This window comes from Coregonus lavaretus, assembly GCF_964263955.1.
Source record: "Coregonus lavaretus genome assembly, chromosome: 18".
NCBI classification, from domain to species: domain Eukaryota; kingdom Metazoa; phylum Chordata; class Actinopteri; order Salmoniformes; family Salmonidae; genus Coregonus; species Coregonus lavaretus.
In genome coordinates, this window is record NC_140005.1 from 8,363,399 (window position 1) to 8,380,677 (window position 17,279).

The 17,279-nt window shown below is 41.7% G+C and overlaps 1 protein-coding gene across 1 annotated transcript in view; it reads left to right on the forward strand.

Moving 5' to 3' along the window:
* Positions 1 to 17,279, forward strand: part of LOC311145979 (ribosomal protein S6 kinase alpha-1) — an 83,348-nt gene that overhangs the window by 11,806 nt on the left and 54,263 nt on the right. Inside the window, exon 2 of the mRNA XM_084182393.1 lies at positions 4,548 to 4,622. The gene's annotated coding sequence lies outside the window, so the exon portion shown is untranslated. The remainder of the gene's footprint in view (positions 1 to 4,547; positions 4,623 to 17,279) is intronic.

The window sequence follows — 17,279 nt, forward strand, 5'->3', positions numbered from 1 at the left end:
ATGTCTGTTACTTGAACTCTGAAGCATTTATTTGGACTGCAATTTCTGAGGTGCAGTTAACTCTAATGAACTTATCCTGTGCAGCAGAGGGAACTCTGGGTCTTCCTTTCCTGTGGTGGTCCTCATGAGATCCAGTTTCATCATAGCGCTTGATGGTTTTTGCGACTGCACTTGAAGAAACTTTCAAAGTTCTTGAAATGTTCTCTATTGACTGACCTTCATGTCTTAAAGTAATGATGGACTGTAGTTTCTCTTTGCTTATTTGAGCTGTTCTTGCCATAATATGGACTTGGTCTTTTACCAAATAGGGCTTCTTCTGTATACCACCCCTACCTTGTCACAACACAACTGATTGGCTCAAACACAAATTAACTTTTAAGAAGGCACACTTGTTAATTGAAATGCATTCCAGGTGACTACCTCATGAAGCTGGTTGAGAGAATGCCAAGAGGTGTGCAAAGCTGTCATCAAGGCATAGGGTGGCTACTTTGAAGAATCTGAAATATAAAATATATTTTGATTTGTTTAACACATTTTTTTTTGGTTACTACATGATTCCATACAGTTGAAGTCTGAGGTTTATATACACCTTAGCCAATACATTTCAACTCAGTTTTTCACAATTCCTGACATTTAATCCTAGTAAAAATTCCCTGTTTTAGGTCAGTTAGGATCACCACTTTATTTTAAGAATGTGAAATGTCAGAATAATAGGAGAGAATGATTTATTTCAGTTTGATTTCGTTCATCACATTCCCAGTGGGTCAGAAGTTTACATACACTCAATTAGTATTTGGTAGCATTGCCTTTAAATTGTTTAACTTGGGTCAAACGTTTCGGGTAGCCTTCCACAAGCTTCCCACAATAAATTGGTGGAATTTTGGCCCATTCCTCCTGACAGAGCTGGTGTAACTGAGTCAGGTTTGTATGCCTCCTTGCTCGCACACGCTTTTTCAGTTCTGCCCACAAATTCCTATAGGATTGAGGTCAGGGCTTTGTGATGGCCACTCCAATACCTTGACTTTGTTGTCCTTAAGCCATTTTGACACAACTTTGGAAGTATGCTTGGGGTCATTGTCCAAGCTTTAACTTCCTGACTGATGTCTTGAGATGTTGCTTCAATATATCCTCATCATTTTCCTTCCTCATGAATCCATCTATTTTGTGAAGTGCACCAGACCCTCCTGCAGCAAAGCACCCCCACAGCATGATGCTGCCACACCCGTGCTTCACGGTTGGGATGGTGTTCTTCGGCTTGCAAGCATCCCCCTTTTTCCTCCAAACATAACGATGGTCATTATGGCCTAACAGTTCTATTTTTGTTTCATCAGACCAGAGGACATTTCTTCAAAAAGTCTGATCTTTGTCCCCATGTTCAGTTGCAAACCGTAGTCAGGTTTTTAGGGCGGTTTTGGAGCAGTGGCTTCTTCCTTGCTGAGCGGCCTTTCAGGTTATGCCGATATAGGACTCGTTTTACTGTGGCTATAGATACTTTTGTACCTGTTTCCTCCAGCATCTTCACAAGGTCCTTTGCTGTTGTTCTGGGATTGATTTGCACTTTTCGCACCAAAGTACGTTCATCTCTAGGAGACAGAATGCGTCTCCTTCCTGAGCGGTATGACGGCTGCGTGATCCCATGGTGTTTATACTTGTCTACTATTGTTTGTACAGATGAACGTGGTACATTCAGGCGTTTTGGAAATTGCTCCCAAGGATGAACCAGACTTGTGGAGGTCTACAATTTTTTTTTCTGAGGTCTTGGCTGATTCCTTTTGATTTTCCCATGATGTCAAACAAAGAGGCACTGATTGTGAAGGTAGGCCTTGAAATACATCCACAGGTATACCTCCAATTGACTCAAATGATGTCAATTAGCCTATCAGAAGCTTCTAAAGCCATGACATCATTTTCTGTAATTTTCCAAGCTGTTTAAAGGCACAGTCAACTTAGTGTATGTAAACTTCTGATCCACTGGAATTGTGAGACCAGTGAATTATAAGTGAAATAATCGGTCTGTAAACAATTTGTTTGAAAAATTACTTGTGTCATGCACAAAGTAGATGTCCTAACCGACTTGCCAAAACTATAGTTTGTTAAAAATAAATTTGTGGAGTGGTTGAAAAACGAGTTTTAATGACTCCAACCAGTTTATGTAAACTTCCGACTTCAACTGTATGTGTTATTTCATAGTTTTGATGTCTTCACTATTATTCTACAATGTAGAAAATTCTATAAAGAAAGAAAAACCCTTGAATGAGTAGGTGTGTCCAAACCTTTGACTGGTAGCGTATATAATATTATTGAGTGCATGGTCAGGGGGTCCGAACATAATTACAAATTATTTGTAGACTGCAAATTGACCGCAAGAAAGCCAAACAGATATAATATTTGCCTAAATACTATGCTTACATTTCTATACGATCACGTCTATATTATGCGTGGGAATACTTTGGAACAGATTTCCAAAATTTAAAATCTCTGGTGTCTTGTTGTTATTTTCACTTTTCCTTTTTTTTGAACAGGGGTGGGGGGGTGGGGGGCAAATTCGGCCCGCGGGCTGCCAGTTGGGGAACCCTTATGCACATTTTGGATCTGTGTTAGTGTGTAATTGTATGTGTAAGGGTATACTTTTAAAGTTTGTGTTTTGCTCTGGTTGGAATCTCAGGGGAGAGCGTGTTTAACTGGGACACTTGGATCAGCCATGCAGTGCTAATGAGGCCAAAACGTGTGGAGCAGCATCTTCCACATTCCAGCTCCAACCTCTCCTGAAGACCCAGGGAATATGACTACAGTACCGCAAACTTTAGGGAGGGGGAGGGGGAACGGAATGTAGAGGATGGAGGAGGGAAGAAGTGCGAAAAATAGAGGGGAAGTCAACACAGAGGTTAGGGAAACAATCCGGAACCGGACGACCAGTAGGTTTCCTCCTTTTAGTTTTTTAAACATATTGTGTGTGTGTGTGTAAACCCCTCCTTTTACGATTCATTGTTTCCTTGTTAGGTCAGCGTTTCACAACTATCTTTTGACTTTTCAGTTTTAGATTATTAAAGGGATAGTTGACCTCTACAAGCCGGTTTGATGTAACTTTGAGATGATTTGAGGTGTAACATTTGGAGCATACAAAAACCGCCCTGCTACCCCCATGGATGTAAACCTAGTGATGTCACTAAAAAAACACGACAGATGTGATGGAAACAACCAGGAAGTCTAGGAAGAATCCTACTTTCCTCTTGAGCTCTTGATTTGTAGCAGAGGTTGCTGCAGTAATTTCTCACTCTTGGTCTTTTTGGCTGCGTTTTTAATTATGATATTTTGACCAAAGAGCTGATTTGCTTAATCTAAAGACCAATTAGTTGAATAATATCAGAATTGGGCTATCTGTGTAAATGCGGCCTTTGAGACTGATGCATCTAAACATTTCCATGGCAAGTTAATTTGTCACCCAACAGACCTATCGATCTGTGATGAGATGGACTACTCTTTGTGTGTGTGTGTGTTAGAAGAATATAACTGTGTGTGTATTGTCGTCAGGGGAAAAGAGTAGGAGAGGAAGTGTGACTTCATGGTTGTCTCTCTCCATTGTGACATGACAGGGAAATGGGGTGGGGCCTCTGTTAGTGTTGGCGCTTCAAGTCTGAACTTATCTCTTTGTGTCTTTGACTGTTCGGTTTTTTCAAATGCAATATATAGTAAAGTATATTTTGACTGCTATGGTAAGAGAAAGGGTGTGTTTATGTCAAAGCAAGAAATGTGAGTTTGAGAGTGTATTCTTAGGTGTAAGTTTACAGAATGCTTCACACAAAACAGAAATCGTATTTAGTTCTTTGTGAAAACAGAGATTGAACATCTCTAGAGATACTCACCTTCGGCTGTTTTAATGGCCTGTGGCAGTTCTATTGGCCTGTGGTAGCTGGATAGTGCACTACATTGTACTGTGGTACCGTCACATCTGCTAAGGCCTTGGGCGAAACATTTAGTCAATTGCACTTCATCATCCGATGTTCTCAACTCAGCAACCTGAAGTCTTTAAACACGGTAACTGTTGGTTATTCAAATGAAGAACTGAATCAGGCTGCCTAATCATCATTATCATGGCTTTAATGTCTGTGTGATTTCACTGGAAAGTGGCCTGTCATGTAATGGTCTTCGAAATACCTTGATTCTCTTCTCCTCATTACATTTAAAGAGCGTCTGCTCTTGTGAAACTACACAACAATTATCTCATCTGGTGGTTTAGCCTCTGGTCCATCCTGTGTATGCTGGGAAATAATGTGCAGATTGGCTGATAACAAATGGATGTTCTCTCTGAAGGGCTCTTAGCAATGCTTCAGCTAGATGCATTGTTGGAGTGTAACTGTGCCATTTCAACAGGTGAAACCCACTGGGGAAGTGTGTTTGCCGTAGATTATTGGGTTTGTCAGTTTAGGAACAAAGTAGCATAATGACTATAGATGCTCTAGGTTGCTATGGTTCCCACCCACACATAGGATCACACACACAGAAGCCATATTGGCACTGAAAATGTGTTTTGTCTCGTTTCTTTTCAGAATGGGCAAAGCGTCACAGAGGAAGGGGTCACACCTGCTGGTCACAAGGTAAGAGGCGTCTTCTGATCACATCTTGTACTCACACTCTCGCACATGCTCACCAAATAAACTATGCAGTGCTGGAACAAGTGGAAAAGATGCCTTTGGGAAGAGCTATTTTCCTCTGCCATCTTTTTATGGGAAGTGCGAACAGGAAGACTAACGCCTCTCGCAAATAATGGCAATCTACTGATTCAACTCAAATACAGCAATGAAGGTGAAACTGGGGACTGAGGCTGTTAAGACCACGTTTTCTTCAGTATTTTGGCGATTTATTTTCCAATTTTCCTAACTAGGAAAATCCTCAATGTTTTGTGTGTGCACTTTGCACGTGTGCTTGCGTGGGTGCATGTGTGCAGTGGCATTGGAAACCCTAAGCGAGGATCAATTGACAATGTGCTGTCAGAATGACTGGGTGGTGTTGGCCAATATTGTGTCGAGGCTGATATAACCACAGCCCTCAGGGAAATGGAACATTGCACACTCCATGTTCTTTACATGTCAGCTCACTTCTTGATGAATAAACCATTTTTCTGCTCCCCTGCACACTTTGTCTCACTCTGAAGTGTGATTCCTCACACTCTCAAGCACACCATTATTCTCCAGTCCTGTACGAGAGGAAAATGTAGCGTTCAGGTTTTTGTGAGTTAAGAGACAAACAAGCAGAACTAAAACTTTTTATCTTTTCATCTCAGGACAATTTTGGTGTGACTCGTGATTCAGCTGAACTTGGGGGGTTCGCAGTTCTTACGGGGATATTTGTAGATGTGGATACTAGATGGAAGGATTGATAAAGAAATATGCTTATCTATCTGAACAAAAATGTAAACACAACAATTTCAACGATTTTACCGAGTTACAGTTTTATATAAGCAAATCAGTCAATTGAAATGAATTAATTAGGCCCTAATCTCTGGATTTCACATGACTGGGCAGGGGCACAGCCATGGGTGGTGGGCCTGGTAGGGCATGGCCCCACCCACTGGGGAGCCAGGCCCAGCCAATCAGACTGAGTTTTTCCCCACAAAAGGGCTTTATTACAGACAAATACTCCTCAGTTTCATCAGCTGTCCAGGTGGCTGGTCTCAGACGATCCCGCAGGTGAAGAAGCCAGATGTGGAGGTCCTGGGCTGGTGTGGTTACACGTAGTCTGCGGTTGTGAGGCAGGTTGGACTTACTGCCAAATTCTCTAAAACGACATTGGAGGCTGCTTACGGTAGAGAAATGAACATTCAATTGCACGCTCCCTCAAATCTTGAGACATCTGTTGCATTGTGTTGTGTGACAAAACTGCACATTTTAGAATGGCCTTTTTATTGTCCCCAGCAGAAGGTGCACCTATGTAATGATCATGCTGTTTAATCAACTTGTTGATATGCCACACCTGTCAGGTGGATGGATTATATTGGCAAAGGAGAAATACTCACAAAGAGGATGTAAACAAATTTGTGCACAATTTGAGAGAAATACGCTTTTTGTGAGTATGGAATATTCCTGGGATCTTTTTATTTCAGCTCATGAAACCAATCCTTTACATGTTGCGTTTATATATTGTGTGTGTGTGTGTGAGACCCCTTGACTTTTTCCACATTTTGTAACGTTACAGCATAATTCTAAAATTGATTAAATTGTTTTTGGCTATACGGACTATCTGAGTTGACCCTTGTATTTTACACACACATAACAAGCACACACATTTATACTGACTCTATACACACACACACACACACACACACACACACACACACACACACACACACACACACACACACACACACACACAATCATCATATATACTGCTGCTACGCTTTATCAGATATCCTGATGCCTAGTCACCTTACCCCTATACATATCTACCGCTATCATTCCAGTATCCCTGCACATTGTTAATATGGTATTGGAAGTGTGTGTGTGTGTGGCTTCTTCCTTTTTCGTTATTTTTAGTTTTTGTGTGTTATTGTTCTACTTTGTGTTATTTTTAGTGCTACATTGATTACTGAGTTTGGAGCTTGCAAGAAAGGCATTTCACTAAACCTGTGAACCTTTTGGGCTTTGGAGAAGTAAGGTGCAGAGCCTGTAAACATGGACATGGTGTTCTGGTAGAGTTGAAAGTGGAATACATGGAAACATGCAAGCATTCATTTCAGGTTTTTTATGGAATTTCTTGTGGAAGAATTGTGTCGCATCCCTCCAATAGAGTTCCAGACACGTGTAGAATATATGTCAAGGTGCATTGAAGCTGTTCTGGCTTGTGGTGGCCCAACACCCTATTAAGACACTATGTTGGTGTTTCCTTTTATTTTGGCAGTTACCTGTACATTGTTCTAAAATCCCTCCTCTCCTCTCTAGATCTGTGCTTTCTCACCCAGGACCTTAACAACATCTCTATATGGAGGTTGATGTTGCATGTAGCCAATTTGATGGGCATACAGTGAGGGGGGAAAAAAGTATTTGATCCCCTGCTGATTTTGTACGTTTGCCCACTGACAAAGAAATTATCAGTCTATAATTTTAATGGTAGGTTTATTTGAACAGTGAGAGTTAGAATAACAACAACAAAAAATCCAGAAAAACACATGTCAAAAATGTTATAAATTGATTTGCATTTTAATGAAGGAAATAAGTATTTGACCCCCTCTCAATCAGAAAGATTTCTGGCTCCCAGGAACACTCTAGTGCTCCTAATCTCAGCTTGTTACCTGTATAAAAGACACCTGTCCACAGAAGCAATCAATCAATCAGATTCCAAACTTTCCACCATGGCAAAGACCCAACAGCTCTCCAAGGATGTCAGGGACAAGATTGTAGACCTACACAAGGCTGGAATGGGCTACAAGACCATCGCCAAGCAGCTTGGTGAGAAGGTGACAACAGTTGGTGTGATTATTCGTAAATGGAAGAAACACAAAAGTCCTGTCAATCTCCCTCGGCCTTGGGCTCCATGCAAGATCTCACCTCGTGGAGTTGCAATGATCATGAGAACGGTGAGGAATCAGCCCAGAATTACACGGGAGGATCTTGTCAATGATCTCAAGGCAGCTGGGACCATAGTCACCAAGAAAACAATTGGTAACACACTATGCCGTGAAGGACTGAAATCCTGCAGCGCCCGCAAGGTCCCCCTGCTCAAGAAAGCACATACAGGCTCGTCTGAAGTTTGCCAATGAACATCTGAATGATTCCGAGGAGAACTGGGTGAAAGTGTTGTGGTCAGATGAGACCAAAATCGAGCTCTTTGGCATCAACTCAACTCGCCGTGTTTGGAGGAGGAGGAATGCTGCCTATGACCCCAAGAACACCATCCCCACCGTCGAACATGGAGGTGGAAACATTATGCTTTGTGGGTGTTTTTCTGCTAAGGGGACAGGATAACTTCACCGCATCAAAGGGACGATGGACGGGGCCATGTACCGTCAAATCTTGGGTGAGAACCTCCTTCCCTCAGCCAGGGCATTGAAAATGGGTCGTGGATGGGTATTCCAGCATGACAATGACCCAAAACACACGGCCAAGGCAACAAAGGAGTGGCTTCGAGTTGCCAAACATCAGCCTCGAAACCTTAATGACTTGGAGAAGATCTGCAAAGAGGAGTGGGACAAAATCCCTCCTGAGATGTGTGCAAACCTGGTGGCCAACTACAAGAAACGTCTGACCTCTGTGATTGCCAACAAGGGTTTTGCCACCAAGTACTAAGTCATGTTTTGCAGAGGGGTCAAATACTTATTTCCCTCATTAAAATGCAAATCAATTTATAACATTTTTGACATGCGTTTTTCTGGATTATTTTGTTGTTATTCTGTCTCTCACTGTTCAAATAAACCTACCATTAAAATTATAGACAGATCATTTCTTTGTCAGTGGGCAAACGTACAAAATCGGCAGGGGATCAAATACTTTTTTCCCTCACTGTATAAATGAACTCAGAAGTAGAGCCTGTGTTTGTTTTGTTTTTTTACTTTCCATATTATCTGACCAAGGAAAAACTCCTGGTCTGGACAAGGGGTCAGGAACTACTCCTGGTCTGGACGAGGGGTCAGGAAGAACTCCTGGTCTGGACTAGGGGTCAGGAAGAAGGTACTGTCCTCTCTCTGAATTGTGCTGAAGAAGCTTTGGAAGGATTTGAAATGTCTCTCTCTCTCTCCTCTTATCCTCGTAGCCCTGTAATTTTAAACTGATTTTAAGGAGCTTTTATTCTACGTTTTACATTTTGAGATATGTAGCAGACTCTCTTATCCAGAGCGACTTAGTTAGTGTATTCATCTTAAGATAGCTAGGTGGGACAATTGCATATCAGTCATAGTAAGTAAATTTTTCCTCAAAGCAGTCCGAGCTAGTAGGGGGCAGAGTGATGTGGGAATATTTTAAGATACTCTTTTGAAGAGGTAGGGTTTCAGATGTTTTTGGAAGATGGGAAGGGACATTGCTGTTCTAGCTTCAGGGGGAAGCTGGTTCCACCATTGGGGTGCCAGGACAGAGAAGAGCTTGGACTGGGCTGTGTGGGAGCTGCCCTCCCGTACGGGTGGGAGGGCCAAGAGACCGGAGGTGGCAGTACGGAGTGCTCGGGTTGAGGTGTAGGGTTTGAGCATAGCCTGAAGGTAGGGAGGGGCAGTTCCTCTTGCTGCTCCATAGGTAAGTACCATGGTCTTGTAGTGGATGCAAGCTTCAACTTGAAGCCAAGCCAGTGGAAGTGATACAGGTCTGTAGTTTCTGACGTCAGAGGAGGGGAGCGACTCTGGCCATTTTGAAGTCAGAGGGGACGCAGCCAGTGGTCAGGGATGAGTTGATGAGGGAAGTGAAGAATGGGAGAAGGTCTCCAGAGATGGTCGGGAGGAGGAGATTGGATCAAGCAGGCAGGTTGTCGGGCGGCTGGACGTCAAATTACACCAACACTTCTAATCCACTTCTAAGCAAATTCTAGCGCAATTTAAGATGTAATAACATCTGATGGGAGATGAGCGGTCTCCTTCAGACAGCTGTAATGCTGTCTGAGCCCTATCTGAGCAGCAAATTATATTACCTAGCAATTTTCTCTGTAGCAATAACGTTACTGTGTATAGAACTGCTGTTCCAAGCAAGCCTCAATGGTTTCTCCCTGGTATCATCGTCCTTGCGGGGATGTTTTTGGAGGAAAGTTTTCATCAATCACCGCCAGGGCTTAGTTTTGAAGGGGTGTGAAATGAACTGTAGTCATGCATTTCTGTGCCTGAAGAGAGCGCGTTCTGAAATTGTTAGAAGTGTTGATGGTGTAATTTGATGTAAAGTTGGCATAGCCAGTGGATATTGAGCAATAATTTAGAGATGTTTACTACATATAAAAGAAAGCTGTATTTTGAATTTGGTGTTTATTTTATTTCATGATGACTAGGTACGTGTGATTGTGCAACAATTTCCAATGGCAACAATTTCATTCTTTTGAAAAAAATGTATTTTAAAACACAGCTGCACTGAAAAGGAACTCTGTGCAAAAGGAATCCTAGTGAGTGATTCTACTGTTTCTACTGTTGGGCTACACAGTTGGTCGGTTGCTTGGGATGGTTGGCTTTGTTGTCATGGCATTCAATAAAAGACGCTGCCAATGACAACGGAGGCTGTGGTGAAGTAAGCTCATAATTCAATTATTCAGGCTTTATATTTTTTTAGGTAAATAGCCACATTTGTGGAAAGGCTTTTGTTGTCTCAGCCTTTTCAAAGAATAAAGAAAACAGCCACTTTAATAATTTTCTGTATTTTTTTTATTCCGTTAAGGCCTAAATGGTGATGGGTATTGATAGAAAAATGGGGCTTTGCAGAAGAGCTGTCAGTAACAGAGGAGCACTGATGTACAATGGGGGGAAAAAAGTATTTAGTCAGCCACCAATTGTGCAAGTTCTCCCACTTAAAAAGATGAGAGAGGCCTGTAATTTTCATCATAGGTACACGTCAACTATGACGGACAAATTGAGATTATTTTTTCCAGAAAATCACATTGTAGGATTTTTAATGAATTTATTAGCAAATTATGGTGGAAAATAAGTATTTGGTCACCTACAAACAAGCAAGATTTCTGGCTCTCACAGACCTGTAACTTCTTCTTTAAGAGGCTCCTCTGTCCTCCACTCGTTACCTGTATTAATGGCACCTGTTTGAACTTGTTATCAGTATAAAAGACACCTGTCCACAACCTCAAACTGTCACACTCCAAACTCCACTATGGCCAAGACCAAAGAGCTTTCAAAGGACACCAGAAACAAAATTGTAGACCTGCACCAGGCTGGGAAGACTGAATCTGCAATAGGTAAGCAGCTTGGTTTGAAGAAATCAACTGTGGGAGCAATTATTAGGAAATGGAAGACATACAAGATCACTGATAATCTCCCTCGATCTGGGGCTCCACGCAAGATCTCACCCTGTGGGGTCAAAATGATCACAAGAACGGTGAGCAAAAATCCCAGAACCACACGGGGGGACCTTGTGAATGACCTGCAGAGAGCTGGGACCAAAGTAACAAAGCCTACCATCAGTAACACACTACGCCGCCAGGGACTCAAATCCTGCAGTGCCAGACGTGTCCCCCTGCTTAAGCCAGTACATGTCCAGGCCCGTCTGAAGTTTGCTAGAGTGCATTTGGATGATCCAGAAGAGGATTGGGAGAATGTCATATGGTCAGATGAAACCAAAATAGAACTTTTTGGTAAAAACTCAACTCGTCGTGTTTGGAGGACAAAGAATGCTGAGTTGCATCCAAAGAACACCATACCTACTGTGAAGCATGGGGGTGGAAACATCATGCTTTCTGCAAAGGGACCAGGACGACTGATCCTTGTAAAGGAAAGAATGAATGGGGCCATGTATCGTGAGATTTTGAGTGAAAACCTCCTTCCATCAGCAAGGGCATTGAAGATGAAACGTGGCTGGGTCTTTCAGCATGACAATGATCCCAAACACACCGCCCGGGCAACGAAGGAGTGGCTTCGTAAGAAGCATTTCAAGGTCCTGGAGTGGCCTAGACAGTCTCCAGATCTCAACCCCATAGAAAATCTTTGGAGGGAGTTGAAAGTCCGTGTTGCCCAGCGACAGCCCCAAAACATCACTGCTCTAGAGGAGATCTGCATGGCGGAATGGGCCAAAATACCAGCAACAGTGTGTGAAAACCTTGTGAAGATTTACAGAAAACGTTTGACCTGTGTCATTGCCAACAAAGGGTATATAACAAAGTATTGAGAAACTTTTGTTATTGACCAAATACTTATTTTCCACCATAATTTGCAAATAAATTCATTAAAAATCCTACAATGTGATTTTCTGGAGAGAAAAAAATTCTAATTTTGTCTGTCATAGTTGACGTGTACCTATGATGAAAATTACAGGCCTCATCTTTTTAAGTGGGAGAACTTGCACAATTGGTGGCTGACTAAATACTTTTTTCCCCACTGTATGGCTATACACACACACACACACACACACACACACACACACACACACACACACACACACACACACACACACACACACACACACACACACACCTAGAAACACACACACACCTAGAAACACACACACCCGCCCACTGAGAGAGTAATGAAAAAACACTTATCTGAGACAAGGCAGCTTTTAATTTGTCACCATGTCTGGCTGGCATTTTGATGTAAATGCCCCCTTGAGGTTTTCAGTTTATAGGTTCTAATAAAGAACTGTCGTCTTGTGAGTTAAAAAGGAACCGATCAACCGGAGTGTTTAGATTTGGGATTAGGTTTTGCAAGATTTGTTTTTTTTTCTTTCACTTGTGGGGCTGGTTTAAGCCTAGCCATGGACTAAAAAGTACCAGTGTGCATTGCTTTTAAAGTCTAGGACTAAATGTAATCTGTCAGGGTGACCCCTGAGGTTTCCCCTAAAGTTTCTACTGGGTGATTCCTCACAAACTAGGACAAAACAAGACTGATTTTGGGGATTTTCATAACATTTTGTCCATAGAAGGGTCCTTTTTGGAGGAAGGACTGTTGACATTTGTATCTTAAAGCATAATTTGAGAAATAATTAATTGAAACATTTACATTTGTGACATTTTGGCCTTACCCAGGTCTCCTTTTTTAAGACTCCATAATGTTTCATCTATAGGCGCTACAAAGGAAAGATGTGTCATATGAAGCTTTAACACTTGCTCAATAATATGAGTAGTATTTTGATTTCAATAACACTTTTCTTACATTAATTTATTAATATAGAAAAATATAATACAATTTTAGATTTGGCAAATTGTTCAATATTGTTAAACAATGTACTCTAAGGCAGTGGTGGAAAAAGTACTCAATTCTCATAATAGAAAATCTTTAATTTTACTCAAGTAAGTTGACTCAAGTGAAAGTCACCCAGTAAAATACTACTTGCGTAAAAGTCAAAGTATTTGGTTTTATATATACTTAAGTATCAAAAGTAAATGTAGTTGCTAAAATATACTTAAGTATCAAAAGTAAAAAAAAATATCCTTATTAAGCAAACCAGACTGCACAATTTTCTTGTTTTTTATTTTATTTACGGATAGCCAGGGGCACACTCCAACACTCAGACATAATTTACAGATAGCCAGGGGCACGCTCCAACACTCAGACATAATTTTAAAACAAAGCATGTGTTTAGTGAGTCCGCTAGATCAGAGGCAGTAGGGATGACCAGGGATGTTCTCTTGATAAGTGTGCGAATTGGACCATTTTCTGTCCTGCATTCAAAATGTAATGTACTTTTGGGTGTCAGGGAAAATGTATGGAGTAAAAATTACATCATTTTCTTTAGGAATGTAGTGATGTAAAAGTTGTCAAGTAGTCTTTGGGGGTATTTATATTTTTAAGTAGTACTTTAAAGTATTTATACTTAAGTACTTTACACCACTGCTCTAGGGGCATATCAGAGTTGCGGAGTGGGATCTCTGCTCGTTTTTAAAGTTATGGCCCATTTTTAAAGAGAAATTTGCATAGTATGCAATGTAACCAATCACAGCCCTCCTTTTACTTGTATCATTGCACATCCTGCAAATCACCAGCAGAGGGTAACCATTTTTGAATCCATTTTCATATTCACACTGTTGGTAATGCTTACACATTGGATCATACTCTAAAAGTAGCAGAGATCCCACTCTTGAACTTTGATATGCCTGTAGAGTATATTTATTTACATTTTAGTCATTTAGCAGACGCTCTTATCCAGAGCGAATAACAGCTAGTGAGTGCACACATTTTTCATATTATGTTCAAAATACATGTAAAAAAAAAAAAGTCAGATCTAAAAAATATTTTTTATATTAATCTTTATATTTTTCAATAGTCATATATTTAATGTAAGAATTGTTAATTAGTATTTGATTAAGTCTATAGGGCGTCAAGAAGACAGGAAGAGTTGGTCTAGTGAATAATGCAGCACAGCTGATATTGTGATTCTGGAGCTACAACAGGTTGTACTTTACTTCAAGGCTGATCAGCTCGTACGAGACGCATATAGGTTGTTATAGGGGAATTGTTTACCACCTTGTTGGTAGCATCTAATTATTTATATATACAGTGGGGAGAACAAGTATTTGATACACTGCCGATTTTGCAGGTTTTCCTACTTACAAAGCATGTAGAGGTCTGTAATTTTTATCATAGGTACACTTCAACGGAGACGGAATGTAAAACAAAAATCCAGAAAATCACATTGTATGATTTTTTAAGTAATTAATTTGCATTTTATTGCATTACATAAGTATTTGATACATCAGAAAAGCAGAACTTAATATTTGGTACAGAAACCTTTGTTTGCAATTACAGAGATCATACATTTCCTGTAGGTCTTGACCAGGTTTGCACACACTGCAGCAGGGATTTTGGCCCGCTCCTCCATACAGACCTTCTCCAGATCCTTCAGGTTTCGGGGCTGTCGCTGGGCAATACAGACTTTCAGCTCCCTCCAAAGATTTTCTATTGGGTTCAGGTCTGGAGACTGGCTAGGCCACTCCAGGACCTTGAGGTGCTTCTTACGGAGTCACTCCTTAGTTGCCCTGGCTGTGTGTTTCGGGTTGTTGTCATGCTGGAAGACCCAGCCACGACCCATCTTCAATGCTCTTACTGAGGGAATGAGGTTGTTGGCCAAGATCTCGCAATACATGGCCCCATCCATCCTCCCCTCAATATGGTGCAGTCGTCCTGTCCCCTTTGCAGAAAAGCATCCCCAAAGAATGATGTTTCCACCTCCATGCTTTATGGTTGGGATGGTGTTCTTGGGGTTGTACTCATCCTTCTTCTTCCTCCAAACAGTGCGAGTGGTGTTTAGACCAAAAAGCTCTATTTTTGTCTCATCAGACCACATGACCTTCTCCCATTCCTCCTCTGGATCATCCAGATGGTCATTGGCAAACTTCAGACGGACCTGGACATGCGCTGGCTTGAGCAGGGGGACCTTGCGTGCGCTGCAGGATTTAAATCCATGACGGCGTAGTGTGTTACTAATGGTTTTCTTTGAGACTGTGGTCCCAGCTCTCTTCAGGTCATTGACCAGGTCCTGCCGTGTAGTCCTGGGCTGATCCCTCACTTTCCTCACGATCATTGATGCCCCACAAGGTGAGATCTTGCATGGAGCCCCAGACCGAGGGTGATTGACCGTCATCTTGAACTTCTTCCATTTTCTAATAATTGCGCCAACAGTTGTTGCCTTCTCACCAAGCTGCTTGCCTATTGTCCTGTAGCCCATCCCAGCCTTGTGCAGGTCTACAATTTTATCCCTGATGTCCTTACACAGCTGTCTGGTCTTGGCCATTGTGGAGAGGTTGGAGTCTGTTTGATTGAGTGTGTGGACAGGTGTCTTTTATACAGGTAACGAGTTCAAACAGGTGCAGTTAAAACAGGTAATGAGTGGAGAACAGGAGGGCTTCTTAAAGAAAAACTAACAGGTCTGTGAGAGCCGGAATTCTTACTGGTTGGTAGGTGATCAAATACTTATGTCATGCAATAAAATGCAAATTAATTACTTAAAAATCATACAATGTGATTTTCTGGATTTTTGTTTTAGATTCCGTCTCTCACAGTTGAAGTGTACTTATGATAAAAATTACAGACCTCTACATGCTTTGTAAGTAGGAAAACCTGCAAAATCGTCAGTGTATCAAAAACTTGTTCTCCCCACTGTATATATATATATATATATATAGAGCAACCAGTTGCTTAGTAAGAGAAAGTGGAAAAATACCATCTCCGCCTAAGTGTGTGTGTGTCCCCTTAACCACAATGTTAATCTTATGCCTAACCTTACATTTAAGACCAAAAAGCTATTGGTCTTAATGTTACGATATACAGTGCAATCTACACATAATACCCCATAATGACAAAGCGAAAACAGGTTTTTAGAATTTTTTGCAAATGTATAAAAAACAACAGATACCTTTTATTTACTAAAATATTCAGACCCTTTGCTATGAGAATCGAAATTGAGCTCAGGTGCATCCTGTTTCCATTGATCATCCTTGAGATGTTTCTACAACCTGATTGGAGTCCACCTGTGGTAAATTGAATTGCTTGGACATGATTTGGAAAGGCACACACCTGTCTATATAAGGTCCCACAGTTGACAGTGCATGTCAGAGCAAAAACCAAGCCATGAGGTTGAAGGAATTGACCGTAGAGCTCTGAGACAGGATTATGTCGAGGCACAGAACTGGGGAAGGGTACCAAAACATTTATGCAGCATTGAAGGTCCCCAAGAACACAGTGGCCTCCATCATTCTTAAATGGAAGAAGTTTGGAACCACCAAGACTCTTCCATGAGCTGGCCGCCCGGCCAAAATGAGCAATCAGGGGAGAAGGGCCTTGGTCAGGGAGGTGACCAAGAACCTGATGGTCACTCTGACAGAGCTCCAGAGTTCCTCTGTGGAGATGGGAGAACCTTCTAGAAGAACAACCATCTCTGCAGCACTCCACCAATCAGGCCTTTATGGTAGAGTGGCCAGACGGAAGCCACTCCTCAGTAAAAGGCACATGACAGCCTGCTTGGAGTTTGCCAAAAGGCACCTAAAGGACTCTCAGACCATGAGAAACAAGATTCTCTGGTCTGATGAAACCAAGATTGAACTCTTAAAATCAAATCAAATGTTATTTGTCACATGTGCCGAATACAACAGGTGTAGACCTTACAGTGAAATGCTTACTTACAAGCCCTTAACCAACAATGCAGTTTTAAGAAAGAATACCTAAAAAAAAGAAAAGAATGACATTTATAATTCAAGAGCAGCAGTAAAATAACAGTAGCGAGGCTATATACAGGGGGTACCAGTACAGAGTCAATGTGTGGGGGCACCGGTTAGTCGAGGTAATATGTGCATGTAGGTAGAGTTATTAAAGTGACTGCATAAATAATAAACAGAGAGTAGCAGCAGCGTAAAAGAGGGGCGGGCAATGCAAATAGTCTGGGTAGCCATTTGATTAGATGTTCAGGAGTCTTATGGCTTGGGGTTAGAAGCCGTTTAGAAGCCTCTTGGACCTAGACTTGGCGCTCTGGTACCGCTTGCCATGGGGTAGCAGAGATAAGTCTATGACTAGGGTGGCTGGAGGGTTTGACAATTTTTAGGGCTTTCCTCTGACACTGCCTGGTATAGAGGTCATGGAATGCAGGAAGCTTGGCCTCCGTGATGTACTGGGCCGTACGCACTACCCTCTAGTGCCTTGCGGTCGGAGGCCGAGCAGTTGCCATACCAGG